The sequence below is a fragment of the Triticum aestivum genome, chromosome 3B, assembly GCF_018294505.1.
Source record: "Triticum aestivum cultivar Chinese Spring chromosome 3B, IWGSC CS RefSeq v2.1, whole genome shotgun sequence".
Classification (NCBI taxonomy): domain Eukaryota; kingdom Viridiplantae; phylum Streptophyta; class Magnoliopsida; order Poales; family Poaceae; genus Triticum; species Triticum aestivum.
The window spans coordinates 559,357,488-559,366,324 of NC_057801.1; positions in this window are offsets into that span (position 1 = coordinate 559,357,488).

Here is an 8,837-nt window from a genome sequence, read left to right on the forward strand (position 1 = left end):
GATACTGTTCATCTCCACCTTGACCTCCTCCAGCCTCCACAAGCTACTGTTCATCCACCATCGACCTCCTCCAGCCTCCACGTGCGACTGTTCATCCACGGGCTCCTGTTCATCCAGCCTCGACCGCTCCTCCACCAGCTACTATTCAACCAGCCCTCTCCACGGGCTACTGTTCATCCAGCCCTCCACCGTCTACTACTCAACCAGCCCTCCACGGGGTCGTCCTGTTCATCCAGCCCTCCACGGGGTCCTGTTCATACACACCTAACCGGCTCGATCGGGGTCCTGTTCATCCAGAGGCAACACCATGGGGTCCTGTTCATCCACCCCCACCGGGAACTGTTCATCCAAACCCCCAACAATGTTGATTGTTCATCAAGGGAAGGAGGCAACAAGGTTTAATCAGCTTCAGTTAGCAGCAGTAGTGAAGGAATCACTCGGGTTCAGTTAACAGCAAGGGACCGATCGCTCGGGTTCACTAACGTAGCTAGTGCAATAGCTCGGGTTCAGTTAGAGCCCAACGCCTCACTCGTGTTCAATTAGAGCCCAACGCCTCGCACACACACGCGTACGTGTACGAGAAACGTGCACCACTCGGCCCCCGACCATCCATCGTAACCGGGAACTCCCCGAAATTTTCCTCGCCCTCGCTTCTACCACGGTTTTTTCCGTCATGGACGGTCCAAAGAATGTCATGCAGCTGCGTCTTCGGCCCGCCCAAGACGAAAAGCCCATTTTCTGTCATGATTTTTTGTCATAGAAGTAGGAGCCCACCACATCAATGATGATACTGGGTTTTTTCACAATTATCGTCATAGAAGTGTCATAAGCATGACAGAAAAAAATTTGTTCAGCCCAAAATGTCACAGATGTGTCTTTTTTTGTAGTGATTCATACTCATCTGGAGATTGAAACTTGTTTGATCATTCATTTTATTGTTGATGTTCATGGTATTATTGATATGGTTTCCATGGGTTTATTCTCTGAGGTGATGGGTTATTCTCTTTCAATGTGTGAGTAGTTCCCCCTAGGCGTGGGAGATGTAGGTAAGTGCTAAGATGTATTTGTGCCCATTCATGTCATCATTCATATTTGTAGTCTTATAATTTGTCTAGTAAATTGTTATTCTAGGGTGAACTCTGTGTGTGTTGTCCAATTTAAGGACCCAAGCATCATGATCTCAAGACCTACGCAGGTAACACATATTGTTTAGGAAATCTGCGACCTCTGGCGCAATAGGTGGAGACATCTATGAGCATCGAAGACAATATGAGATAATAGTGATCCATTAAAATTAATGCTTGGTTCCGGTCTAACGACCTTAATTGTGGAGACGAACACTCTCGAGAGGGCCCTAAGAATAGGTCTCCACCATTATAGGAGCAAATTCCGCTCTCGAGCTATCTAGTCCTTTGTCAAACTTTCTCATGAACCTGTAAGTTGTCGTTATGATCACCATGTTACAAATGACGTTTGAGCAACCCCAAAGTCCACTGTATAGTAAGAAGTGACTACGATACTCTCATGGTTTAAGGAATTAAAACACATATTAACACTCTGTATTACAGTAATTAATTTCGGGCAATATTATCTCAAAGTATAACAAACAAGTTTGGGTCCATTCAATATGATCGTTCTTCTAACGTCCTACTCTCAGTATTGTTTGAGGACCATCATTACACCTAACGATATCCTAAGATCCGAAAACATGATCATTAGCAACACTTGAGCCAATCTTAGAGGCAAGACTAGGAACCTATTCTTTACCATTTATTATTCCACATGTGCATATGAGTTTTCCACTGAATCACATATTCTAGAATCATAGCAGTCATAGCATGAAATATAAACTCTTAATTATGAAAATGGGATATAATAATACAATATTTTGCCTTGCTGAGCACATGACGGGTGTGTTTGGTTTGTATCCTCACCAAGTATTGCCTAGCCTGAAGCTGTCCCTTGATCTGACGAGTGGTTGTTTGGTTGCTGCATGGAAAAATAAAGCTTGTCTGGCCTGAGATCCCGGTGTTGTAGTTAGACCGGGATGGACTCGAGGCATTGCAGTTAGGTTGAGCCAGGCGACCGAACAAGAACGCATGGGCATGTGGCCTGGGAGCTAACAACAGCCTCAATACATAAAGAATAAATAAACAATAGCACCATTAAATGTATTGACATGACTTTTTTGACAATAATACAACTTTATTTATCAAATAATAGATAGGTCATTTACAAGCATATGAGAAATAGATTCAGGAAGGGGAATCCCAAAGTGAATAAGCTCTAAAACTAAAGCTAAGCTTTGCTAATCATTTGCTATGTCATTTTCTTCACAGAAGCAATGATCATGAGAAACTTCCCATAATCATTAGCAAGGTTATGTCATTTTATTAATGTCACAACTTCAAGGCCAAAATAGTCCTCATGCTGGTTCAAGGTTTGCACCACAAATGTACTCTCTAATTCAACAATCACTCAGATACCTCCAACATTTGCTACTAAATAGAGCTCATTACGAATAACACTCAATTCTGCAGAAACAACTGATGTTTGCTTGAACTACGTCAGTATTTCCCCAATGAGGAAGGGCTGATGCAACACAACAACAGTAGGTATTTCCCCCAGTGACGAGACCAAGGTTATCGAACCAGTAGGAGAACCACACAACACAACGTAAAGAGCTCCTGCACACAAATAACTAATGCTCGCAACCCTATGTGTTAAAGGGGTTGTCAATCCCTTTCGGGTAACGGCGCCAGAAGGCACGGAGACGGGAGATAGTTGTAATAGATTGGATAAATAGATCGCAAATAAAATAAAGTGCAGCAAAGTATTTTTGTATTTTTGGTTTAATAGATCTGAAAATAAAAGCAAATAAAAATAGATCGCGAAGGCAAATATATTAAAGAAGAGACCCGGGGGCCATAGGTTTCACTAGTGGCCTCTCTCGAGAAAAATAGCAAACGGTGGGAAAACAATTACTGTTGGGTAATTGATAGAACTTCAAATAATCATGACGATATCTAGGCAATGACCATTACATAGGCATCATGTCCAAGATTAGTAGACCGACTCCTACTTGCATCTACTACTATTACTCCACACATCGACTGCTATCCATCATGCATCTAGTGTATTAAGTTCATGAAAAAACGGAGTAATGCAATAAGAACGATGACATGATGTAGACGAGATCTATTTATGTAGAAATAGACCCCATCTTGTTATCCTTAATAGCAACAATACATACGTGTCATTTTCCCTTCTATCACTTGGATCAAGCACCGTAAGATCGAAACCATCACAAAGCACCTCTTCCCATTGCAAGATAAATAGATCAAGTTGACCAAACAGAACCCAAATATCATAGAAGAAATACGAGGCTATAATCAATCATGCATATAAGAGATCAAAGAAGACTCAAATAACTTTCATGGATAGAAACACAGATCTGATCATAAACTCAAAGTTCATCGGATCCCAACAAACACACCGCAAAAAGACTTATATGGATCTCCGAGAGACCATTGTATTGAGAATCAAGAGAGAGAGAGAGAGGAAGCCATCTAGCTACTAACTACGGACCCGTAGGTCTACAAAGAACTACTCACGCATCATCGAAGTGGCACCAATGGACATGATGAACCCCTCCGTGATGGTTTCTAGATTGGATCTGGTGTTTCTGGAACTTGCGGCTGCTGGAATTGATTTTCGCCAACTCCCCTAGGGTTTATAGAATTTTGGGGTATTTATAGAGCAAAGAGGCAGTACGGGAGGCCACCGAAGTGGGCATAACCCACATGGGTGCACCTGGGACCCCAAGCACGCCCTAGTGGGTTGTGCCCTCCTCAGGGCACCCCTCTGGTACTTCTTCGGCCCATCTTGTGTCTTCTAGTCCAAAAAAAATCCACAAAAAGTTTTGCTGTGTTTGGACTCCGTTTGGTATTGATTCCCGCAATGTAAAAAACAAGCAGAAAACAGCAACTGGCAGTGGGCACTATGTCAATAGGTTAGTACCAAAAAATGATATAAAATGATTATAAAATGATAGTAAAACATCCAAGAATAATAATATAATAGCATAGAACAATAAAAAATTATCGATACGTTGGAGACGTATCACTCCTCGATGTTCTTGGAGATCTATTCGATGTAATACTCTTTTGCGGTGTGTTTGCCGAGATCCGATGAGTTGAGGATTTATGATTGGATTATCTATGAATATTACCCTAATAAAAAATTATAGATACGTTGAGACGTATCAGCATCCCCAAGCTTAATTCCTACTCGTCCTCGAGTAGGTAAATGACAAAAACAGAATTTTTGATGTGGAATGCTGCCTAACATGTGCATCACATATTCTTTTCTTTTTAGGATGGACATTTGGACTTTTATATGGAATGTTGCAATAGTCTAGTTTTGGCATGAAGACTTTAATACTCAAGCACATCAACAAGCAACCATGTCTTTCAAAATATCAATGCTAAAGCAAGTTATCCCTAGCCCATTATGCTCAATCGTTGATCCATTCATGAAACACACTCGAATACTAGCTATACCCAATGCTCAAGTACGATCATAGTGCCCCCTAGTTGGTGCTTTATAAGAGAAGATTGAGACTCAAGTTGAAATAAAAATTTCATAAAGTAAAAGAAAGGCCCTTTGCGGAGGGAGGTAGGGATTTGTAGAGGTGCCAAACCTCAAAGCGAAAATTGAGAGATAAAAACATTTTGGGAGGCATACTTTTCCCACCAACGAAAACAACTTAGAGTTCCAAACACTTTCCATGCTAGATATATCATAGGCGGTTCCCAAACAGAAAATAAAGTTTATTCCTTTTCCACCACTTTCATTTTCCATGGCTAACCATATCCACGGGTGCCCTCCATACCAACACTTTCCAAGGAATTTATTATTTGACAACATAAAGTAAATTCATTTTTTCATTTCGGGACTGGGGATCCCTAATACCTTTGCTGTACTCTCGTGCAATGACAAGTGAATAAACACTCATCATGAGAATAACACATCTAGCATGGAAAACATAGGCCATCCCTCACCGCCTCGCAAGTGGTACGAGCACACAAAAGAGAAATTTATTTTGAAAATTAGAGATGGCACATGCAAATTTGGTTAGAATGTCATGGAAATACCGCATATAGGTAGGTATAGTGGAAGCATATGGCAAAACTGGTTTAAAGGGTCTTGGATGCACAAGTAGTGATCATACTTAGTGCAAATGAAGGCTAGCAAAAAGATTGAGAAGCGTCCAACCAAGAAACGAAAAATCTCATAAGCTAGCATTAATCATAATTAACACCGAATAATGCACCACAAGTAGGATGCAATTTCATTGCATAACTATTGATTTCCGTGCTTGCATAGGGAATCACAAACCTTAACACCAATATTTTTACTAAAGCATAATTACTCATCAACATGACTCACATATCATATCGTCATATCTCAAAACCATTACTAAGAACCAAGTTTATTTTGTCCAATGATCTTCATGAAAGTTTTTATTCTATCCTCCTTGGATATATATCACTTTGGGACTAATTTCATATGTTGCTTATAATAAGCTCAAACAAATTTAAGTGAAGAACATGAGCATAATATTTCTTTCTCTCAAAATAATCTAAGTGAAGCAAGAGAGAATTTCTTAAAAAAATTAGTAACTCCCAAGTAAATCTAAGTGAAGCACGAGAGCATTTCTCCAAAAATAACAAAGCACACCGTGCTAAAAAAGATATAAGTGAAGCACTAGAGCAATTCCATGGCTCTAAAAATTTAAGTGAAGCATAGGAGCAAGCATAGCATAATTTTTGGCTCTCTCAAAAAGGTGTGTCCAGCAAGGATTCAAGACTTAAAACAAAAATAAAAACAAGCAAAGACTCATATCATATAAGACGCTCCAAGCAAAACTCATAATATGTGACGAATAAAAATATAGCTCCAAGTAAAATACCGATGGTCGTTAGAAGAAAGAGGGGATGCCACTTGGGGGCATGCCCAAGCTTAGTTGCTTGATACTTCATGAATATTATCTTGGGGTGCCTTGGGCATCCCCGAGCTTAGCCGTTTGCTAATCCTTATTCCTTCATCCATCGTAATATCAGCAAAAACTTGAAAACTTCAGTCACACAAAACTCAACAAAACTGATCCGTTAGTATAAGAAAGCAAACCACTACTATAAGTACTGTTGCACCCATTCCTATTTTATTATTGCATTATATTTACTGTATTCCAACTTTTCTATGGCAAAAACTCTTCAAAGAAAACCATAGAATCATCAAAACAAGCACACAACACAAAGAAAATAGAATCTATCAAAAACAGAGCAGTCTGTAGCAATTTGGATATTTTGAATACTTCTATAACTCCAAAACTTCTGACAAATTAGGACAACATGAGCAATTTTTTATTAATCTTCTGTAAAAAGAATCAAATCAAAAGCACTCTTCTGTTAAAAATGATAATTATTTTCGTGAGTGCAAAAGTTTCTGTTTTTCAGCAAGATCAAATCAACTCTCACCCATATCATCCCAAAGGCTTAGCTTGGCACAAACACTAATTTAAACCACAAAAACACATCTAAACAGAGGCATAATTGTGCAAGCACTGAAGAATAGAAAGAAAAAGACAAAAATAAAATTTATTCATTGGGTTGCCTCCCAACAATCTCTATCGTTTTATGCCCCTAGCTAGGCATAATGCTTTAATGATGCTCACATGGAAGACAATAAATCAAGCATAAAGAGAGCATCATAAAACTTGTAATGAACACATTTAAGTCTAACATGCTTCCTATGCATAGGCATTTTATAAGCAAACAATTTATCAAGACAAGCAAAAACTAACATATGCAAGTAAGAAGAAAGAAACAATATCAATCTCAACATAACGAGAGGTAAATTAGTAACATGAAAATTTCTACAACCATATTTCCCTCTCTCATTAAAATTACATGTGGGATCATATTCAAATTCAACAATATAATTATCACATAAAATATTCTCTTCATGATCCACATGCATCCAAAGTCGACACTCTTCCAAAATAGTGGGATTATCATCAAATAAAGTCATGACCTCTTCAAGCCCACTTTTATCAAAACTTGCAAAAGATTGATCATTCTCCAAAGTTGTGGGATCATTATTACCTAGAGTAGACACTCTTCCAAATCCACCTTCAATATTATTGCAAACACGATTATCAATGTCATATTAATCATGAGGCTTAAATAAATTTTCAAGATCATAAGAAACATCATCACCCCAATCATGATCATTGCAATAAGTAGTGGACATATGAAAATTAGCATCCCCAAGCTTGGGGGTTTGCATATTATTAGCACAATTGACATTAATAGAATTTATAATAACATCATTGCAATCATGCTTTTCATCCAAGGAGCTATCATGAATAACTTTAGAAATTCCTTCGTTTAACACTTCATCACAATTTTCAGATTCATAAATCTCAAGCAAAACCTCATAAAGATAATCCAGTGAACTCAATTCACTAGCAATGGGTTCAACATAATTGGATCTTTTGAAAAGATTAGCAAATGGATGATGATCCATATCAATAGATTTTAGCAAGCGAAAATGCAAGCAAATAGAAGGCACATGGCAACACAAGAAAACATGAGATCTGACGTGAAAAAGGAGAACGAAAAACAGGGCGAATAAAACGACAATATTTTGTGAAGTGGGGGAGAGGAAAACAAGAGGCAAATGGCAAATAATGTAAATTGCAAGGAGATGATTTTTGTGATTAGGAACCTGGTTGATGTTGATGATGTCTTCCCGGCAATGGCGCCAGAATTTCCTTTTGATGTTTGCTTGAACTACGTCGGTATTTCCCAAATGAGGAAGGGATGATGCAACACAACAATGGTAGGTATTTCCCTCAGTGACCAAGGTTATCAAACCAGTAGGAGAACCACGCAACACAACATAAACATCTCCTGCACACAAATAACAAATACTCCCAACTCGACGTGTTAAAGGGGTTGTCAATCCCTTTCGGTTAAAGGCGCCAGAAGGAATGGAGACGGAAGAAAGTTGTAACAGATTGGATAAATAGATCGCAAATAAAATAAAGTGCAGCAAAATATTTTTGTATTTTTGGTTTAATAGATCTGAAAATAAAAGCAAATAAAAATAGATCGCGAAGGCAAATATATTAAAGAAGAGGCCCGGGGGCGTAGGTTTCACTAGTGGCTTCTCTCGAGAAAAATAGCAAATGGTGGGAAAACAATTACTGTTGGGAAATTGATAAAACTTCAAATAATTGTGATGATATCCAGGCAATGATCATTATATAGGCATCACATCCAAGATTAGTAGACCGACTGCTGCCTGCATCTACTATTATTACTCCACACATCGACCGCTATCCAGCATGCATCTAGTGTATTAAGTTCATGGAAAAACAGAGTAATGCAATAAGAACGATGACATGATGTAGACAAGATCTATTTATGTAGAAATAGACCCCATCTTGTTATCCTTAATAGCAACAATACATACGTGTCGTTTTCCCTTCTGCCACTGGGATCAAGCATCGTAAGATCGAACCCATCACAAAGCACCTCTTCCCATTGCAAGATAAATAGACCAAGTTGGCAAAAAAACCAAATATGAGAGAAGAAATACGAGGCTATAATCAACTGTGCATATAAGAGATCAAAGAAGACTCGAATAACTTCCATGGATAAAAACATAGATCTGATCAAAACTCAAAGTTCATTGGATCCCAAGAAACACACAACAAAAAGACTTACATCATATGGATCTTCGAGAGACCATTGTATTGAGAATCA